We start from the raw sequence: 19797 nt of genomic DNA on the forward strand, positions 1-19797 counted from the left end.
CTACAGTGCTGGACATCCTATGGCAAACAACTAGTAAGACAGGAGCACAACCCCACCCATTAGCAGAGAGGCTGCCCCAAATCATAATAAGTCCACAGAAACCCCAAAACACACCACCAGACATGGACCTACCCACCAGAAAGACAAGATCCAGCCTCATCCACCAGAACATAGGCACTAGTCCCCCCCACAAGGAAGCCTACACAACCCACTGAACAAACCTTAGCCACTGGGGACAGACATCAAAAACAACGGGAACTACGAACCTGCAGCCTGCAAAAAGGACACCCCAAAAACAGTAAGTTAAACAAAATGAGAAGGCAGAGAAACTCACAGCAGATGAAGGAGCAAGATAAAAACCCACCAGACCTAACAAATGAAGAGGAAATGGGCAGTCTACCTGAAAAAGAATTCAGAATAATGATAGTAAAGATGATCCAAAATCTGGGAAATAGAATAGACAAAATGCAAGAAACATTTAACAAGGACCTAGAAGAACTAAAGATGAAACAAACAATGATGAACAACACAATAAATGAAATGAAAAATACTCTAGATGGGATCAATAGCAGAATAACTGAGGCAGAAGAACGGATAAGTGACCTGGAAGTTGAAAGAGTGGAAATAACTACTGCAGAGCAGAATAAAGAAAAAAGAATGAAAAGAACTGAAGACAGTCTCAGAGACCTATGGGACAACATTAAATGCACCAACATTTGAATTATAGGGGTTCCAGAAGAAGAAGAGAAAAAGAAAGGGACTGAGAACATATTTGAAGAGATTATAGTTGAAAACTTCCCTAATATGGGAAAGGAAATAGTTAATCAAGTCTAGGAAGCACAGAGAGTCCCATACAGGATAAATCCAAGGAGAAACACACCAAGACACATATTAATCAAACTGTCAAAAATTAAATACAAAGAAAACATATTAAAAGCAGCAAGGGAAAAGCAACAAAAAACACACAAGGGAATCCCCATAAGGTTAACAGCTGGTCTTTCAGCAGAAACTCTGCAAGCCAAGAAGGGACTGGCAGGACATATTTAAAGTGATGAAGGAGAAAAACCTGCAACCAAGATTACTGTACCCAGCAAGGATCTCATTCAGATTTGATGGAGAAATTAAAGCCGTTACAGACAAGCAAAAGCTGAGAGAGTTCAGCACCACAAAACCAGCTCTACAACAACTGCTAAAGGAACTTGTCTAGGCAAGAAACACAAGAGAAGGAAAAGACCTACAATAATGAACCCAAAACAATTAAGAAAATGGGAATAGGAACATGCATATCGATAATTACCTTAAATGTAAATGGACTAAATGCTCCCACCAAAAGACACAGATTGGCTGAATGGATACAGAAACAAGACCCATATATTTGCTGTCTATAAGAGACCCACTTCAGACCTAGAGACACATACAGACTGAAAGTAAGGGGATGGAAAAAGATATTTCATGCAAATGGAAACCAAAAGAAAGCTGGAGTAGCAATTCTCATATCAGACAAAATAGACTTTAAAATAAAGACTATTAGAAGAGACAAAGAAGGACACTACATAATGATCAAGGGATCGATCCACAAAGAAGATATAACAATTGTAAATATTTATGCACCCAACATAGGAGCACCTCAATACATAAGGCAAATACTAACAGCCATAAAAGGGGAAAGCAACAGGAACACATTCATAGTAGAGGACCTTAACACCCCACTTTTACCCATGGACAGCTCATCCAAAATGAAAATAAATAAGGAAACACAAGCTTTAAATGATACATTAAACAAGATGGACTTAATTGATATTTATAGAACATTCCATCCAAAAACAACAGAATACACATTTTTCTCTACTGCTCATGGAACATTCTCCAGGATAGATCATATCTTGGGTCACAAATCAAGCCTTGGTAAATTTAAGAAAATTGAAATTGTATCAAGTATCTTTTCCGACCACAATGCTATGAGTCTAGATATCAATTACAGGAAAAGATCTGTAAAAAATACAAACACATGGAGGCTAAACAATACACTACTTAATAATGAAGTGATCACTGAAGAAATCAAAGAGGAAATTTAAAAATACCTAGAAACAAATGACAATGGAGACACGACAACCCAAAATCTATGGGATGCAGCAAAAGCAGTTCTAAGAGGGAAGTTTATAGCAATACAATCCTACCTTAAGAAACAGGTAAGAACAGGAAACATCTCAAATAAACAACCTAACCTTGCACCTAAAGCAATTAGAGAAAGAAGAACAAAAAAAACCCAAAGTTAGCAGAAGGAAAGAAATCATAAAGATCAGATCAGAAATAAATGAAAAAGAAATGAAGGAAACGACAGCAAAGATCAATAAAACTAAAAGCTGGTTCTTTGAGAAGATAAACAAAATTGATAAACCATTAGCCAGACTCATCAAGAAAAAACGGGAGAAGACTCAAGTCAATAGAATTAGAAATGAAAAAGGAGAAGTAACAACTGACATTGCAGAAATACAAAAGATCATGAGAGATTACTACAAGCAACTCTATGCCAATAAAATGGACAACCTAGAAGAAATGGACAAATTCTTAGAAAGGCACAACCTGCCAAGACTGAATCAGGAAGAAATAGAAAATATGAACAGACCAATCACAAGCACTGAAATTGAAACTGCAATTAAAAATCTTCCAACTAACAAAAGCCCAGGGCCAGATGGCTTCACAGGCGAATTCTATCAAACATTTAGAGAAGAGATAACACCCATCCTTCTCAAACTCTTCCAAAATATAGCAGAGGGAGGAACACTCCCAAACTCATTCTACGAGGCCACCATCACCCTGATACCAAAACCAGACAAGGATGTCACAAAGAAAGAAAACTACAGGCCAATATCACTGATGAACATAGATGCAAAAATCTTCAACAAAATACTAGCAAACAGAATCCAACAGCACATTAAAAGGATCATACACCATGATCAAGTGGGGTTTATTCCAGGAATGCAAGGATTCTTCAATATACGCAAATCAATCAACGTGATACACCATATTAACAAACTGAAGGAGAAAATCCATATGATCATCTCAATAGATGCAGAGAAAGCTTTCGACAAAATTCAACATCCATTTATGATAAAAACCCTGCAGAAAGTAGGCATAGAGGGAACTTTCCTCAACATAATAAAGGCCATATATGACAAACCCACAGCCAACATCGTCCTCAATGGTGAAAAACTGAAAGCATTTCCACTAAGATCAGGAACAAGACAAGGTTGCCCACTCTCACCACTCTTATTCAACATAGTTTTGAAAGTTTTAGCCACAGCAATCAGAGAAGAAAAGGCAATAAAAGGAATCCAAGTTGGAAAAGAAGAAGTAAAGCTGTCACTGTTTGCAGACGACATGATACTATACATAGAGAATCCTAAAGATGCTACCAAAAAACTACTAGAGCTAATCAATGAATTTGGTAAAGTAGCAGGATACAATATTAATGCACAGAAATCTCTTGCATTCCTATACACTAATGATGAAAAATCTGAAAGTGAAATCAAGGAAACACTCCCATTTACCATTGCAACAAAAAGAATAAAATACCTAGGAATAAACCTACCTAAGGAGACAAAAGACCTGTATGCAGAAAGTTATAAGACACTGATGAAAGAAATTAAAGATGATACAAATAGATGGAGAGATATACCATGTTCTTGGATTGGAAGAATCAACATTGTGAAAATGACTCTACTACCCAAAGCAATCTACAGATTCAATGCAATCCCTATCAAACTACCACTGGCATTTTTCACAGAACTAGAACAAAAAATTTCACAATTTGTATGGAAACACAAAAGACCCCAAATAGCCAAAACAATCTTGAGAACGAAAAACAGAGCTGGAAGAATCAGGCTCCCTGACTTCAGACTATACTACAAAGCTACAGTAATCAAGACAGTATGATACTGGCACAAAAACAGAAAGATAGATCAATGGAACAGGATAGAAAGCCTAGAGATAAACCCACGCACATATGGTCACCTTGTCTTTGATAAAGGAGGCAGGAATGTACAGTGGAGAAAGGACAGCCTCTTCAATAAGTGGTGTTGCGAAAACTGGACAGGTACATGTAAAAGTATGAGATTAGATCACTCCCTAACACCATACACAAAAATAAGCTCCAAATGGATTAAAGACCTAAATGTAAGGCCAGAAACTATCAAACTCTTAGAGGAAAACATAGGCAGGACACTCTATGACATAAATGACAGGAAGATCCTTTTTGACCCACCTCCTAGAGAAATGGAAGTAAAAACAAAAATAAACAAATGAGACCTAATGAAACTTCAAATCTTTTGCACAGCAAAGGAAACCATAAACAAGACCAAAAGACAACCCTCAGAATGGGAGAAAATATTTGCAAATGAAGCACGTGACAAAGGATTAATCTCCAAAATTTATAAGCAGCTCATGCAGCTTAATAACAAAAAACCAAACAACCCAATCCAAAAATGGGCAGAAGACCTAAATAGACATTTCTCCAAAGAAGATATACAGACTGCCAACAAACACATGAAAGAATGCTCAACATCACTAATCATTAGAGAAATGCAAATCAAAACTACAATGAGATATCATCTCACACCAGTCAGAATGGCCATCATCAAAAAATCTAGAAACAATAAATGCTGGAGAGGGTGTGGAGAAAAGGGAACCCTCTTGCACTGTTGGGGGGAATGTAAATTGATACAGCCACTATGGAGGACAGTATGGATGTTCCTTAGAAAACTACAAATAGAACTACCATATGACCCAGCAATCCCACTACTGGGCATATACCCTGAGAAAACCATAATTCAAAGAGTCATGTACCAAAATGTTCATTGCAGCTCTATTTACAATAGCCAGGACATGGAAGCAACCTAAGTGTCCATCATCGGATGAATGGATAAAGAAGATGTGGCACATACATACAATGGAATATTGAATATTGAAACGAAATTGAGCTATTTGTAATGAGGTGGATAGACCTAGAGTCTGTCATACAGAGTGAAGTAAGTCAGAAAGAGAGAGACAAATACCGTATGCTAACACATATATATGGAATTTAAGAAAAAAAATGTCATGAAGAACCTAGGGGTAAAACAGGAATAAAGACACAGACCTACTAGAGAATGGACTTGAGGATATGGGGAGGGGGAAGGGTAAGCTGTGACAAAGTGAGAGAGAGGCATGGACATTTATACACTACCAAACGTAAGGCAGATAGCTAGTGGGAAGCAGCTGCATAGCACAGGGAGATCAGCTCGGTGCTCTGTGACTGCCTGGAGGGGTGGGATAGGGAGGGTGGGAGGGAGGGAGACGCGAGAGGGAAGAGATATGGGAACATATGTATATATATATATAACTGATTCATTTTGTTGTAAAGCACAAGCTCGCACACCATTGCAAAGCAATTATACTCCAATAAAGATGTTAAAAAATAAATAAATAAAACTGATCTTTAGAATCTCTACCAAGATTTAGTAAGGAAAAAGGAGAGAAGACACAAATTACCAACACCAGGAATGAAACAGAATATCATGACCGACCCTGTAAGTATCAAAAGGACAGCACAGGGATACCATGAATAACTCTATCCATATACATTCAATAACTTAAATAAAATGAACCAACTTCTCAAAAAGCACAAATTAGCAAAAGTCACCACATACAAAACAGTCATTTGAATAGCAGTGTAACTATTAAGCAGACAAAATTTGTAATTTTAAAACTCCCCCAAAAGCAGTCTTCAGGTCCTAATGGACCCGAAGAATTCTGCCTAGGGTTTAAAGAAAAATTAACAACAGTTCTACAAAATTTCTTCCAGGAAACAGAAGAGGAGAGAGCATTTCCCCATTAATTTCATGAAACTAGGTATTACCGTAACACCAAAACCAGACAAAGACAGTCCAAAAAAACAAACAAACAAACTACAGAGCACTATCTCTTCATGAATATAGATGCAAAATCCTTCACAAAATGTCAGCAAATAGATTCTACAATATAGAAAGAATTACACATCATGACCCAGGGCCCCAGGGCCTCAACAGTGTAATCCACCATGTTTACAGGGCAAAGAAAAAAAATCACATGATTTATCAATTGCTGGAGAAAAAGCTCTTGATACAAGTCAACACCCATTCATAATAAAATCTCTCAGAAAATAGGAATAGGGACTTGCCTGGTGGTCCAGTGGTAAAGAATCTGCCTTACACTGCAGGGGACACGGGTTCAATCCCTGGTCAGGGAAGTAAGATCCCACATGCCGCGGGGAAACTAAACCCAGGTCACAACTACTGAGCTCATGTGCCTCAACTAGAGAGCCCGCGTGCCGCAAAGCACAGAGCCCACGTGCTCTATAGCTCGTGTGCCACAACTAGAGAGAGAAAACCCACATGCCACAACTAGAGAGAAGCCCATGCACCACAACGAAAGATCCCACATGCCGCAACTGAGACCCAACACAGCCAAAATAAATAAATAAAATTAATAAATAATTAATTTTTTTTAAAAAAGGAAAAGAAAATAGAAATAGGGGGAAAGCTTCTCGACTTGATGAAGCATCTAAAAACGTTACCCTTTACGGCAGAAAGCTGAATACTTCCTCCCAAAGATCAGGAATGAGACAGAGATGCAACCCAGCCCTTTCACATAACATAGATATGCAAATTCCAGCCAGTGCGACAAAGCAAGAAAGGCAATAAAGGACATACAGACAAGAGAGGAGGAAATAAAACCTGTCCCTAATTGCAGATGACATGATTGTCTACGTAGAAAATCCCAAGGAAAAAAAAATTTTTTCTAGAACTAATAGGCAAGTTCAGCAAAGTCTTGAGATACAAAAATCAATCCTACTTATATATACTAGCAATGAATAGTTGGAAACCCAAATTTTAAATGCAATACCATTTGTAATCACTCAAGAAATGGAAATACTTAAATGTAAAACTAACAAAACATACCCAGGACCTATTTACAAAACACTGATGAAAAACTCAAAGAAAATCTAAATAGAGGTAGATTATGTCATGGATTGGAAGACTGAACATAGTAAAGATGTCAGTTCTCCCCAAATTGATCTACAGGTTTAATTCAATTCCTATCAAAATCCCAGTAAGATTTTTTTGGTGGGCATAGACAAGATTATTCGAAAATTTATAGAGAAAGGAAAAGGAACTAGAATAAATCAGTTTTGAAAAAGCATAATAAAATGGGAGGCATCAGTCTAAATTTTCAATAAATTTGAAAACTTATTACAGAGCTACAGTAATGAAGACAGTGTCATATCAGCAGAGGAACAGACACATAGATCAATTGAACAGAACTGTTTTAAAAAACAGAAAAAGACTCACCCAAATAGGCCCAACAGATTTTTAACAAAGGTTCAAAAGCAATCTGGTGGAGGGAGGGTAACCTTTTCAACAAATGGTGCTGGAGTAATTGACATACATAGACAGAAAGAATAACCTCAACTAAACCTCACACCTTACTTATACAAACATTAACTCTAAATGGGAAACAAGCTTAAATGGAAACTGTAAAACTGTAAAGCTCTAGAAAAAAAAAAAAAATAGGAGAAAATCTTCAGAATCCAGGGCATAGGAAAGAGTTCTCAGACTTGATGCCAAAAGCATGTCCCACAGGAAGAAAAATTTATAAACTGGACCCCATCAAAATTAAAAATATTTGCTCTACAAGAGCCCCTGCTTTGAAGAGGATGAAAACACCCGCTACAGACCAGGAGAAAATATTCGTAAACCATATATCTGACCAGGGACTCGGATCTAGAGTATAAAAACTTAACATTAAAAAAAATTCAAACTATACTCCAATATAAAATAAAAATTAAATTAAAAAAATTCAACAACAATCCAATCAGAAAATGAGCAAAAACACGAAGAGACACGTCGCCAAAGATATACAGATGGAAACAAGCACATGAAAAGGCGTTCAGCACCATTAACCATCAGAGAAATGCAAATGAAAGCCACAGCGAGCTGTCACTGCACACCCATCAGAATGGCGGAAATGAAAACCAGTGATGACACCAAGAGCAGGCGAGGATGTGGAAATACGAGATGATTAGCTGGTGTGGATATGAAGTGGAAAGGCCATTCTGGAAAAAAGTTAGGCAGTTTCTTTAAAAAAAAAAAAAAAAATCATGCCACTACAATTCAACCCAGGAATTACACTCCTGGCCTTTTATTCCAGAGAAATGAAAACTTAAGTTCACACAGGAGCCTGTACACAAATGTTCATGGTAGCTTTATTGTGTAATAGCTGAAAATTGGAATCAGCCCTGATGTCCTTCAACAGATAAATAGTTAAACCAGCTGTGGAACATCTATATTATAGAATATACTCAGCAATCCAAAGGAGTGAACAATTTTGAGAATTGAGAATTATGCTGAATTATGAGAATTATACTGCATGAAAAAATCCAGACCCAAAGGCCACACACTGTAATTTCATTTATATAACATTCTTCTTCTTTTCTATATTTTATTTTACTTTTTCCATTTTTTTATTGACATGTAGTTGATGTATAATCTTATATATAAATTACAGGGGTACAATACAATGATTCACAATTTTTGAAGGTTATACTTCATTTAGTTAGTATAAAATATTGGTTATATTCCCGTGTTGTACAATATATCCTTGTAGCTTATTTTATACCCAATCGTTTGTACCTCTTAATCCCCTCCCCCTCTATTGCCCCTCCCCCTTCCCTCTCCCCACTGGTAACCACTAGTTTGTTCCCTGTATCTGTGGGTCTGCTTCTTTTTTGTTTTATTCACTAGTTTGTTGTATTTTTTAGATTCCACATATACATGATATCATACACTCTGTCTTTCTCTGTGTGACATTTCACTCAGCATAATGCCCTCCAAGCCCATCCGTGTTGCTGCTAATGGCAACATTTCATTATTTTGATGGCTGAGTAATATTCCATTGTATATATATGCACCACATCTTCTGTATCCGTTCATCCAATGTCCATTGATGGACATTTAGGTTGCTTCCATGTCTTGGCAATTGTAAATAACGCTGCTATGAACACTGGGGTGTGTGGATCTTTTAGAATTAGTGGTTTTGTTTCTTTCAAATATATACCCAGGGGTAGAATGGCTGGGTCATAGGGTAGTTCTATTTTTTCATTTATATAACATTCTTGAAATGACAAATTATGGAACTGGAGAACAGATGAAAAGTTACCAGGGGTTGAGAGGAAGAGAGCAGGAGGGAAGTGGGTGTGGCCATGAGAGATCCCTGTGGTGATGGAAATAGTTTGTATCTCGACTGTATCAATATGCAGGTTGTGATTTGCAAGATGTTACCATGGGGGTGGGGGGAGAACTGGGTAAAAGGTACATGGGCTCCCTCTGGATTATTTCTTACAACTGCATGTGAATCTACAATTATCTCAAAACAAAAAAGCCTAATAAATAGTAAATAAATAAATCAAAAGAGAGGGCACTGAAACAGGAAACAACCTTCACAGCGTGTGAGTCCGTGTTATTTACTGCAGCATCTAGAGTTGACCTAAAACCACGTCCCTAGGCCTGGGCTGCCCTTGGAGAAACACTGACTCAACACACATCATTTTCCTTGGCTCTGTTTCCTTTGGGTCCACTCACTTGCCCTCAGGTACCCTTATATCAGAGGACATTTGACATCACCGCCATATATGGAGAGGCTCCGCCATTGTATGAATGCAAATAATCGTCATGAAAATACAACGATAGCAACGAAGACCCTCAAAGACCTCTCACTTGGTTGCAAGTCAAAGCAGGGAGAAGGTTGCCTACGGATGCCCCCAGCGGACTCTGCAGAGATTCCTGAACGCAACCATTCACATCATCAACCATTCAACCATCCCTGCCGAGCCACACCCAGGAGGATTGAATACCCAGACCTCGGAGACGAGACCTGTCTTTGAACCTGTGCTCTGCTCCTTTAAAACTCTATGACTTTGTAAATTATTTTTTAAAGTAATGTAAAACATCATTTTTTTTTTTTGGCCACGCTGCGTGGCTTGCAGGATCTTGGTTCCCCAACCAGGGATTGAACCCCGGCCCACAGCAGTGAAAGCCCCGTGTCCTAACCACTGGTGCACCAGGGAATTCCCAAACTCAATGACTTTGAATAAGTCACCGTGACTTTCAAGCCATGTTTTCGTTCTTTAGAGGGTGGGGCTCATGTCCACTTGTTCAAAGGACTAGACAACCAGTGAATGTATGGGTGGTACGCATTCCACGTTGGGATTTTCCCCCTTAATCACACACAGACCTCCCCACCTCCTTCCACTGTCTTGGTTCTCTGCATACATGCTTGTGGTTTCTACCACGAGAAAGGCCTCTGGCTGATACCCGTTTGCCCCTCCTGGTGGCCTCATTTCCTCTCGGCAACTAGGCAGTGATTATTTAGGTTTTGGGAGGTTCCCCTCCCCCAACTTCCTGGTCAAAGTAAAACTGAGGAAGCAACCCTTCATCTCCTGGCTTCTCAAAATCTTCCCACAGCCCCCAAGCCTTCTGCAGAAGCTAAACACTTGCTCTGATGGATATCAGTCTTGTGATCCTAAAAGCTTGCCCTTAGCTGGGGCAATAGAATTAGGGTAGTTAACAAGCACATTATTTTAAACCGACCCTGACGTTTATTCTGCTTTTCCCAGTCAGCTGATGTTATCGGTTTTCTAAGTTGCATCCTGTCTCCCCTTGCATTCTGGCAGATAACATCTCTGCTTTCATTCTCACAGAAAGATTTGCTACGGGAACAGAGGAGCCAGCCACCTCTCAGAATATGGGCTCCAGGGCTTATCTGACAGACCCTCCAGCTCTTAGCTATTCTGGATGAAGGGAAGCCAAATATATGTATAAATACGTGGTCCAGGGTCCAGGGTCCCTTGTAAATCTCGTTGAAAAATGCTACCCTTGGGTGGTTGAACAGTAGAAATGCTAAAAATAGTGTCGCTATCAAATACCTTGATATTTAGATTATACTGTATGTTTTATTTTTCTAACCCTTGGGCTAATAGAACTGATGTTTCTAACCAATTCACACCTTCAGTTTAATTAGGTCCATCATTGAAAAAAAAAAAAAGAACTGCTTATAAAGCAACGAATTTCCTTGTAGGTTGTTCTGTGTTCAGTAGAACACGGATTGTGGACTCAGTTTCTGACAGCCGTTATGATTTGCAGTAAATATTCTGACAAAAATAACAGTTGTGACAGGCACACAAGACAATTACTGAACTGGGTCAGGCCCAGTTTTGCGTAGCATTTTCTTTTTAACTGCGCGCTTGAAGGTAAATATATCATTAAGAGCACAACGTAAAAAAGAGTTGTTTATTTTTAACTAGGATCTTCTACAGACTTATCTTGTGGAGTATGTTACATACCTTGATGAAGAGAGATGTACTTGCAGCCAGTGGTGCTCCGATTCAAACACGAATGACCTGGCCTGAAACTGGGGAGACATCCATAGCCCCAGAAAAGACAAGTGGGCAGGCGCCCCAGAGCAGAGAGGCACTGGCCCAGCCCTCCTCCCACTCTCTTTGCTGAGACGGCCGTCTCAGGCATCCTCTCTGGTCGCTACTCTGCAGGCAGCATCTCAGAGGACAGAGGCATCCTCCCTGCATCTTAGAAAATAAAATAAAAGAGGATGGCCTCCCATGGCTTGGCCTTTGAGTCAACGCCGGATTTAACTGAGAAAAGCACCATTTTGAACCACCTGGAGGAGATGCAAGCAGAGACGAAACTTGGGCTGGCTCAGAAACAGGAAGTCAATTCTTTTCTATACATCACTTAATGTCACAGTAGCAACGCTTAGAAAACAGGAAGAGAGAGCCGCAGAGACGGGGAAGAAAATACAGCTCAGCTGAGGCCTTTAGTAATTGTGACTATTGATCTAGCAACCCGGCCACCGAGCCTGCTGCTGGGAAATGAAGGTGTGGCACCCAGTGCATCAGAGATATGGTTATTCTGTGGAGGCTGGTAAGAATTAGAGCCAGTTTGGTCATTTTCCTGGAGATGCGGTTGGAATAAGCATCAGCAGAGCCTCTCCACGTATTAACGCTGGAGGTTCCCGAGGGCCCAGATTGAGCATTTCCACTGCAGGTGATGATGGTGGGAAGCCTCACAAGGATCTCTGCGATGCCGACTTTATTTAAAATGTCACTATTTTGTTCAATATGGAATAGTTTGCATTAATTTTTATTTTCAAGGTATTGCACGAAAATATTGTCTTGATGACTCAGTTTGCATCCATGGTAAGTCCTCTGTCTCCCCACCCTAGTTCCTGCCCTGCTCTCTCTGACTTTGGAAGGAGCAAACACAGGAGTGATGGAACGTGAAAAAGTACAGTAAGTACAATCCATAAACATGTAAAAATACAATATATCAGAATTCAATACATAAATAAAAATAATTATTCTCAATGGTGGAGGTTGAGAGGCAAACTGAATCTCTAAGCCACATAGAAAACAAACTTATGGTTACCAAAGGGGAAAGGGTAAGGAGGGATAAATTAGGAGTTTGGGATTAACAGATATACACCACTGTATATAAAACAAATGACAAGGACCTACTGCCTAGCACAGAGAACTATATTCAATATCTAGTAATAACCTATAATGGAAAAGAATTTGAAAAAGAATACATATACACAAACATAAATATAAAAAACTGAATCACTTAGCTGTATACCTGAAACTAATGCAACATTGTAAATCAACTATACTTCAATTTTAAAATATTACGGCTACTTATTGTGGAGATCATTATACATGCGGCAATGTATACAAATATTGAATCTTTATAAAAATAATATAATGTTATATGTGAATTACATCTCAATAAAAAAGATAATCTGAGCTCTTAAAAATAAATAAATTAAATAAAATAAAATATTGCAGCTATTGGTATTGCCAAAAAAAAAAATAAAAAGGAATCTCTAAGCCAGAATATGAGAGAATGAAAAGAAATACGTTTGGGGGTGACGCAGGGCAGACCAGATGCAAAACTGGCCGTGTAGACTGGTGGTGCGTTAACTTGTTTAGGCCAGTTTCCTGTTGCTTTAAAATATGCCATTTATTTTCACTGGGGAGAGGAGTGCTTCCTTACCCCACTTTGCCATCAATAACATCCAGCTGGTCATGTATCTAAGCCTCCTGTTGAGCTAGATCGGGTTTGGGGAGGAATCGGAATCTCATCTGGCTGAGCGAGCTAGTCTTTGGAAGAACAAAATCATGCGAATTCACATGACTTCCACCCCCCACACACCCCGCATCAATGCTCAGGCACCACCCTGGCTCTCTGAGCCACCAGGCGTGCAAGAGGTCACACACAGGTCGCGTGCAGGTAAGAATGGGAAAGAGACAGACACAGAGCCAGAGGCAACGCCTCAACAGGGTCGCATGACCACACCTCCCATGTCCCTTCCCCTCCCCAGGGACCCTCCGACACCCCCCAGAACCCAGCACCGACACCAGCATCCGTTCCAATTTATTTACCTACACCTCCCTCATCGCTAACTATCATAGAACCACGCCCGGCCGTAACATATAAACAAAGCATCATGGGAGTCCGGGGGAGGAGGGTCTGGGGAGACTTCCTGGAGGTAATAGGTGGGCTGGCGGTTGCAGGATGCGTAAGAATTTGCTGGGCAGAAGCACCAACAAGAGGCAGGCTGGGGAGGCTTGGAATTGCACCGAGGTCAAACACGTGTGAGTGCTCGGCAGTCCCTGAAAGGGAGACAGAGGGCCGCAGGGCAGCCGAGAGCCAGGGGATGGAGAGGAGGAGACCGGAAATAGGAAATGGTACCAACTAAAGGCCAAACTCTCGTGCTGAAGAGCTGCGCCTTCCGCTGGAGTAGGGTAAAACTCCCAGAAGCAGAGAGCTATGGAAAGGAATGCAGAAAGGGCTGAGCTGGGCCGGTCACCTCTCTCCGGGACCTGGGACAGACGTTTCCCCAGGCTTAACCAAGGAAGCCCTCAGGAATGAATCTGTCTCTATATCTGAAAAGGACTTTGATTTGCCTTTTTTGCTCTCAAGTTACAGTGTGAAAGCACTTCGTTAAGATAAATTAATGAGAAAGATTTCCTGTACAAAAGCTACTTTAAAAAGAAAAGGGGCTTCCCTGGTGGCACAGTGGTTAAGAATCCGCCTGCCAATGCAGGGCACACGAGTTCGAGCCCTGGTCCGGGAAGATTCCACGTGCCGCGGAGCAACTAAGCCCATGTGCCACAACTACTGAGCCTGTGCTCTAGAGCCTGTGAGCCACAACTACTGAGCCCAGGTGCCACAACTACTGAAGACCGTGCGCCTAGAGCCTGTGCTCCGCAGCAAGAGAAGCCACCGCAGTGAGAAGCCTGCGCACCACAACAAAGAGTAGCCCCCGCTCGCCGCAACTACAGAAAGCCCGTGTGCAGCAATGAAGACCCAACGCAGCCATAAATAAATAAATCCTTTGGAATTAATTGAAAATAAATATATCAATGGCTGATTATATAACAAAATGTGATATCATCAGGCAATAAAAAGAGAATGAAGTTCTGACACCTGCTAAGATGTGGATGGACCCCAGAACTGCTGTGCTGAGTGACAGAAGCCAGACAGACACCAAAGACCACATGTTGTCTGATTCCATGTATGTGAAATGTTCAGAACAGGCAAATCTGTAGAGACAGACGGTAGATTTGTGGTTCCCTAGGGCTGGGGGTAGGGAGGGGAGTGACTGCTAATGGGTGCAGAGGTTATTTGGAGGGTGGTGGAATGTTCTGGAATTCGATCGTAGTGATGAGTGCACAACTCTGTGAATACACTAAAACTCACTAACTCATAGACTTTAGCAGGAAAACTTTATGGTATGTGAATTATATCTCAAGATAATAAAGAACCACCCCCCTTCCGATTTTTCTAAGCACTGTCATATAAATCAAGTCTCCAGAGCGGGCAGCAGGTAACCAGGCCACTAAGCATGTGACAAGAGTCAACAAAGACAGAAAAAAGTCATTTCCAAATGATTGTGAACTTGCCTTCCTGGGCCGTTTTCCCCCCAAGGAAACAAACAGAAAAGGTATTTCACTCTCTTGTTAAGGGCAAGGCTCATTTGGCAAAATTGGCAGTCTGTGATGGCTGTTCTTTAAAGCAAGGCCCTTAGGTGCAGCTAAAAGAAAAGGCAGCAAAACCAGGACAGGGAGGACAGACCCTCCCTGAGGGTCTGAGGGAGACCAGGTGGGAAGAATAATGCACACAAGGGGCGATGCTGCATGGCCCTTGCATTCCTCGACACACATTCCTGTCCAGAAGCTGGGACCAGGGGGAGCAGAATGACCCCCTGCCTTTGGGGTTCAGCCCCCAGAACCTTCCCCAGTCCCCAGATATGCAGTCACGTGGCACAAAGCCACGGGGGTGGGGCGGCTGCCCCTGGCCCCCTTCTTGTAACTCTGAGAGCAGCCACCTGCCTCACCCAGGACTCGGCAGAAGGATGAGTCTGTGCAGGAAATCTGGGGCCCGGTGACCCGGCTCAGCCTCGCCAGCAAGCAGGGCACTAAGAAGTGCTTCTCGGGGCCTCGGGTGAGTCAGATCAGAAGTTCCTACAAGGCGAGTCTCTCCGGGCTGGTCCCCAGGTGCAGGCTCTCTCCCCACATCCTCCTGCCTGCCCTTCTCTCCCTGACCTCCGAGGGCCTCTGCAAAGCCTTGAACTGGGCCTAGAACAGCATCAGGATCCCAAAGCTGTGTTAAATGAATGGAAATGAACAGATGTGTTTGTTTGTTTGTTGTTTGTTTGTTTCAACTCTTATACATCCAGTGGGACAATTTGTGAAGAACGGAGAGCACGAAAGACCGATCAGAACAATCACCCTTGTCCTCTGGACTCTCCTGAGACGGACCCTCACAGCACATTTCTTGTCCTTCTCGGGTTACCTGTCCCATGGGTCTTAAGTGATTGATTGGGCGTTCCTCTGTGTCCTCTGCCACCCTGCACAATGTCAGCCCAAGGTCAATATCTGCTGAGTGACAAGCCCGATCAAATTTCTCTGGCCTTGAGCCAAACCCAGATCTTGCACTGAGGGACTTAGACGACCTACCAGGCAGGTGGGACCTGCCCGGCTTGGAAAACCGCAGAGGCTCCTAGCTCATGAAATGCAAAGTGTGTCACGGTGGGCTTCGCGGGGGGAGGCAGGGGGACTCGGCCTGCTCTTGGGAACACACACTCGGATTTTCATTTAAGCCCCTTCCCTCTTTGGGTTCAGTTCTCCTTAATGCCCTCATTGTCAAAAGAGGTTTGTAATCACAATCCAGGTGTGATGAGAAACGAGGTTGACCTGTAGAGTCCCTGTAGAAAGGAGCGCTCCATGGACGTGTGACGATGCCCCTACAGCTGTTGTTCTCATTTCTGTGCAGATAGAAAAGTGCCCCCCATCCCCAAGTGTAATCACACGAGTGGCCCATGCAATTACCTGCCTGCACATCCTCAGGGCCACTTAACCATGTTTTTACTTAAAACATGACGTATCCAGCGGGATTTTGATCATCCATGATAATGAAGGGTCAAGGTTCAGCTGAATAATTGAAATGGAAACTTTATTCCCACAGTCTCCCTCACCTCCACCTCCTGCTTTCCTCCAGTTGAGAAGGGAGACACCGTCGGATTGTGGAAGGGGTGCTGGGATGGGAGTCTCCCGCTGGGCCAGTCCTCCTGCCGGAACTCTGCCACCGGTATTCTGGGGGACCTTGCACGATGCCCCCCCTTTCAGCAGAGCGGTGAAGAGAGGGAGCTGGACCACCCCGTGCCTGAAGCCGCATCCCCAGGCTGCACACCATCTTCATTTATATGTATATTTCTTCAGATCGACCTGCTTTTCCTCATCTAATTGGTTGCAAGCTGTAATCATAGTTGATGTGGTCATGGTATACTTTTGTAATATCCATTAAAATAACTACCTGGGTAGTCACTTTTTTAAAAGATATATCAGAAGATACCCCTTGGGCTTCCCTGGTGGCGCAGTGGTTGAGAGTCCGCCTGCCGATGCAGGGGACACGGGTTCGTGCCCCGGTCCGGGAAGATCCCACATGCCGCGGAGCGGCTGGGCCCATGAGCTGTGGCCACTGAGCCTGCGCGTCCGGAGCCTGTGCTCCGCAACGGGAGAGGCCACAACAGTGAGAGGCCCGTGTACCGCAAAAAAAAAATAATAATAATAAATAAATAAGATATCCCTTGACCCTCACTTGGCCCCTAGAACAGAAGCCCAGCATTTGGGGAAAGACTGAAAATCCAAATAACGTCTGGAATTCAGTTACAGTCACTCATCAGCGTCAACATTCTCCATCATGACACACGCCCCGTGTGTACGTAAGATGCTCACAACGGCGGCAAAGGGACATGAGAACTCCCTGTGCTAATTTTGCAACTTTCCTGTAAACCGAAAATGATACCAAGATAAAAAGTTTATTTAAAAAAATGTTTAATGGTCCCACCTAAAGTTACATAAGTTAAAATTTTTTTTTTAAAAAACAGTACCCCCCAGGGTCTGCATACCAATCTTGGGAAATGTCGGGTGAGACTGCGTGCCAGCCCTTCAGACTCTTCTGACAAAAGGGATGGGCTGGGTTTGGGTTGGTGTCTCGGGTCCAAACCCGCTCTGGAGAGGGCTGTGAGGAAGCACAAAGTTGCCCCTTGCCATGACCTGTGGCTCAGTGGGCAGTGAGCAGAAGTTTGCCAAGATGATGTCCTTCTGACTCTCAAGACAGTTTCCCCAAAACTGTCCTCATCCCCTCTCCCTGGGCAGCGAAGGCTATTGGGATAAATGCCACCCCCCAGCCTTTCCGGAACAGCTTCCATCTGGCTGATGGAGATGATTCCATCAAGCTGGCTCCGGGCTCGCACCGGGCTGTGACCGTGCTGCATCCGGGGAAAGGTTCAAAGCCTCCCAGGGCCCATCACACGCGATGTTCCTATGTTCTCCCGCCGTAATTGCCTGCACAGTTCATTTCCCCAGACCATCGCCCTGACTGTGCTCTCGCAGGGCCACGGAGAATGAAAGTGACTGAGTGACAGACGAAAAGCCAGGGGAAGGTGGGCCCTTTTGTTTCCCTACAAGTTGTACCCCTTTTAGGAAGACGTGATGTACCTCTTGAGCGCTTTTGGCTTATCAGATTTTAATCATCAAGTGTAAAAATGAAATCATTGCAGCACCTGCAGTGATTTGTGTTGTGTTTCTGTAGATTAATTTTTTAGACTACAAAGAAAAAGCCTTAACGTTTCAGCTATAGCAAGAAAAATTGGTTCCTCCTTCCACCCACTCTCAAAAGTTTCTTATGTAAGGAGTTTGTTTTCTTGTTTTTTTTTTAAGGGGAAAGGTTCACTGGTCCAGATGAGGAACAAAATGGCGGGGCTGAGAACCCACTCCACCCCACCCCTTGGGAGACTGGTCAATCAGGGTCTTTTGGATGTATTTACAAAAGCAATATGTTTAAACATTTCAATAAACAGATTAAAACACGGATTTGTATATTAGCCTCTGCCAGCTGCATCTCCAAACCAAGAATCCTTTTCTCCTCGTGAAACCAAATGATGACTGCTCCTCGACTCCAAGTTCTGGCCTGGGAGACCCCAGAGATCTGGTTCTCTTTTCCTCTGGGTGGCCCCTGATCTCAGGTTTTGGCTTTCTTTCTCACTGTCCCATCCTCTGGGTGCATCCTTAGTGTAAGTTCCCCCAAATCCTTTTTGGAAGCAGAGCTCAAATGATAAGCTACCCAGTTTCCCTCCAAAGCCAGAGTTCAGAATCCCACCAGCGCCCGGAGCGAAGAGCTAGCCTGACCTCAATACGTCTCTCCCTGCAGCACAGGGACCACCATCCCCAGCTCCCTGCAGGATTTATTTTTAGTGCTAGGGACTTCAGGGTCATTGGTGGAGCACCAGGGAAGCACACACTTCATCCATACATTCTCTAGGGTCACCATCGCTTCATACCCTCCCAGAGAGGTTTTCCAGCACATCCCTTGAAGACAGATGCTAAAGATGAAGTTTCCTAATGTAGGAAAATTTGCCCCTTTAATTAAGGCTCCCAGCCCATCTCTTCCCATTCCCAAAGGGATGAGATGGGATTTAGAGCTAGAGGTCCATCATGGACCATCTAGCCCAGGAATGTCAAGTTCAGATGCACCTGTCCTCTCCCCTTCTGACACCCATGGCTACTTTGTCACAGCACTCTTCACCCCAGAGCTGGGCAGCAGATGCCTCTTTACCTGGACCTCCAAGAAATCATTCCCAGTGAGATTCAGCCCCTGACCTAAAGCCATTCAGCCCCTGACCTTAAAACGCCCTCGTTTTAAACATCACAGAGGTGGGACCAGAACCCACCTCTCACCAGAGCCCATGCCATTACCCACAACACCGATCTGGTTGCCACTGTGTTTGTCACGGTGTTAAAAGCACATACATGCAAATGTGGGCATCTGTGCAGGTGCGTGCAGACAAAAACCTTGATCCCTGTGTGCGTCCAGCCCGCTCTGTTTTCCTATCCATGAGAAGCTGTGATTTGTCCAGTCTGTCCCTTCACTTCTCACCGCCTGAGAACGTTTTGTCTCCTCTAGACTGTTCTTTATCTTTTCTGTGATACATGATCAAGATGATTGAGGAGAAAATAAGGACCAAAACCAAACAGGCAGATACCAATCAAAAAAGCAATGAAGAAGAAAACAGACCCCCTCCTAGGTGTCAGGGAAATGGCATTCAACAGTTACCCACACGTTTACCAAATATTTCTTGAATACC

This window comes from Stenella coeruleoalba, assembly GCF_951394435.1.
Source record: "Stenella coeruleoalba genome assembly, chromosome: 15".
Taxonomy (NCBI): Eukaryota; Metazoa; Chordata; class Mammalia; order Artiodactyla; family Delphinidae; genus Stenella; species Stenella coeruleoalba.